Below are 3,671 nucleotides of genomic sequence, written 5' to 3'. Positions count from 1 at the left end.
AAAAAGAGTTGGATGATTTTTGTTAATGCAAATGTTTCCACTGTAACTGCCAAGAGATAAATATATCACTATAAATTAAGTAAACTTATTTTTGTTTGGGACAATATTCAATAAACACTTCTGCATATATAATTAACCAAGTAGAAGATAAATTGGTAGCTATAGTAATTGCTATGTGATTATTATTAGATTGTTTCCACATATATTATCTCATTTAATACTGAAAATGATCCTGCAAAAGTCCTTTATGGATGAGAAAAATGAGGCTCTGAATTTCAGGTAATTTTCTCAAAATTACATCACTAGTTTTAGACAAGGAATTTGATTATAAGTCTGATATTGGGCTCTTACTCTGGTATTCAGTACTACTCTTGATTTGAAAATTACCAAACACCTTAAAAGGGGTAATCTCTTACACCTGGTATGATATAAATAAAAAATTTTAAGTACTTCAGAATGAATTACAATCCAATAATTAAGGATCCAGGAATTATACATGAAAACTAGGATCAATTTTTAAATTTTTCCTAGATATATAGTAATCATGACAGTTGACCTAATTAGTAGAAATGAATTTCATATTAAAATACATTCTGAGGGTTTATATGCTCTATGGGCTTCCCTGGTGGCTCAGAGGTTAAAGCATCTGCCTCCAATGCAGGAGACCTGGGTTTGATCCCTGGGTCAGGGAGATCCCCTGGAGAAGGAAATGGTAACCCACTCCAGTATTCTTTCCTGGAGAATCCCATGGACAGAGGAGCCTGGCAGGCTACAGTCCACAGGGTCGCAAAGAGTCAGACACGACTGAGTGACTTCACTTCTTCACTTCTATATGTACAATATATTCTTAGAATAGAAATGCATTTCTTTTAAAAAAGTATTCAGTTGTAAAACTGCTAGCATCTTTAAGACCAGTAACATCCAGATGCACCATTATGAAATTTTATAAAATTCTGATCTTGCAGGGAATAGATTGCAAATTGCCACTTGAAATATTGACCCTGATAGAATAAGTAGGCATATTTGGTACTGAGAGATAACATAAAGATGAACACACTTGATTATGACTGTATTTAAAATAGTGATATGAAGCTATAGTGTAGTATCAATTAGGAATAAAATGTTAAGCTTATTATGCATTCCAGAGCTATGGCAGCTATCACCTAGGTAACCACAAAAACATTTAATCTTGAGCTGCATTTATTACATGAAAAGTTTTCTTTTGTATTCCTGCTATTATAATATGTAAAATGAGAACAGGATTTAAAGTTGTTTGGAATTGCATAAAACAGAGTCTGAATTACATTTGTATGTGATTAGAAAAGATAAAATAGTTACAAAATTTGCTTCAATTAAATATCTCAAATAACACGTGGTGATGATTTACACTTTATTACACATTTTCCTCTAAAGAATTTGAATATGATTCCCATAAGGATAACAGCTGATCTTTCAACAGAAACTCTTCAGGCCAGAAGGGAATGGCAGGACATACTTAAAGTGATGAAAGAGAAAACCTAAGCCCAAATTACTGTACCCAGCAAGGATCTCATTCAAATATGAAGGAGAAATCAAAAGTTTTACAGACAAGCAAAGCTGAGAGAATTCAGTGCCACCAAAACAGCTCTTCAACAAATTCTAAAGGATCTTCTTTAGACAGGAAACACAGAAAAGGTTTCTAAACTTGAACCCCCCAAAACAAAGTAAATAGCAATGGATCATACTTATCGATAATTACCTTAAATGTAAATGGATTGAATGCCCCAACCAAAAGTCAAAGACTGGCTGAATGGATACACAAACAAGACCCCTATATATGCTGTCTACAAGAGACCCACCTCAAACCAAGGGACACATACTGACTGAAAGTAAAGGGCTGGAAAAAGATATTTCATGCAAATGAAGACCAAGAGAAAGCAGGAGTAGCAATACTCATATCAGATAAAATAGACTTTGAAATAAAGGCTGTGAAAAGAGACAAAGAAGGACACTACATAATGATCAAAGGATCAATCCAAGAAGAAGATATAACAATTATAAATATATATGCACCCAACATAGGAACACCTCAATACGTAAGACAAGTATGAAAGGGGAAATGCAAGAAAGCAAAGTCATCTGAGGAGGCTTTACAAATAGCTGAGGAATGAAGAGAAGCAATAGGCAAGGGCAAAAGGGAAAGATACATCCACCTGGATGCAGAGTTCCAGAGAAAACCAAGAAGAGATGAGAAAGCCTTCTTAAATGAACAATGTAAAGAAATAGAGGAAAACAATAGGATGAGGCAGACTAGCGATCTCTTAAAAAAAAAAAAAACAACCCTTTTTTCCCCCCAAGATATCAAAGGAATATTTCATGCAACAAGGGCTCGATAAAGGATAGAAATGGTAAAGACCTAACAGAAGCAGAAGAGATTAAGAAGAGGTGGCAAAAATACATGGAAGAAAGCACTTAATGACCTGAATAACCATGATGGTGTGGTCACTCACCTAGAGCTGAATATCTTGGAATGTGAAATCAAGAGGACCTTAGGAAGCATTACTACAAACAAAGCTAGTGGATATGATGGAATTCCAGCCGAGCTATGTCAAGTCCTAAAATATGAAACTGTTAAAGTGCTGTATTCAATATATTAGCAAATTTGGAAAACCCAGCAGTGGCCACTGGATTGGAAAATGTCAGTTTTTATTACAATTTCAAAGAAGGTCAATGCCAAAGAATGTTCAAACTAACCATATAATTGTACTCATTTCAAATGCTGGCAAAATTCTTCAAGGTAGGCTTCAGCAGCATGTGAACTGAGAACTTCCAGATGTACAAGCTGCATTTTGAAAAGGCAGAGAAACCAGAGATCAAATTGCCAACATTCATTGGATTATGGAGAAAGCAAGGGAGCTCCAGAAAAATATCTATTTCTACTTCACGGACAATATGAAAGCCTTTGATTTTATGTATCATAAGAAACTGGAAAATTCTTAAAGAGATGGAAATACCAGACCTGAGAAACTTTTATGTGAGTCAAGAATCAACAGTTAAAACTCGACATGGAACAATGACTGGTTGAAAATTGGGAAAGGAATACAACAAGGCTATATGTTGTCACCCTGTTTATTTAACTTATATGGAGAGTGCATTATGTGAAATGCCAGGCTGATGAATCAGAAGCTGGAATCAAGATTACTAAGAGAAATGTCAGCAACCTCAGATATGTAGATGATATCACTCTAATGGCAGGAAGTGAAGAGGAACTAAGAGTCTCTTGATGAGGGTGAAGGAGGTGAGTGAAAAAGTTGGCTTGAAACTCAGCATTCAAAAAACTAATATCATGGCATCTGGTGGCATCACTGGCAAACAGAAGGAGGAAAAGTGGAAGCAGTGACAGATTTTATTTTCTTGGGCTCTGAAATCACTGTGGACAGTGACTGCAGCCATAAAATTAAAATATGCTTGCTTCTTGGAAGGAAAGCTATGACAAACTTAGACAGTGTAATAAAAAGCAGCGACATTCCTTTGCTGACAAATATATAGTCAAAGCTATGGTTTTGCTAATAGTCATGTGCTGTTGTGAGAGTTAGATCACAGAGAAGGCTGAGCCCCAAAGAATCAGTGCTTTCAAATTGTAGTGCTGGAGAAGACTCTTGAGAGTCCCCTAGACAGCAAGGAGATCAAAC

This window comes from Ovis canadensis, chromosome 3, assembly GCF_042477335.2.
Source record: "Ovis canadensis isolate MfBH-ARS-UI-01 breed Bighorn chromosome 3, ARS-UI_OviCan_v2, whole genome shotgun sequence".
In the NCBI taxonomy this organism is placed as follows: Eukaryota; Metazoa; Chordata; class Mammalia; order Artiodactyla; family Bovidae; genus Ovis; species Ovis canadensis.
Note: the sequence above shows the minus strand (reverse complement) of the source record.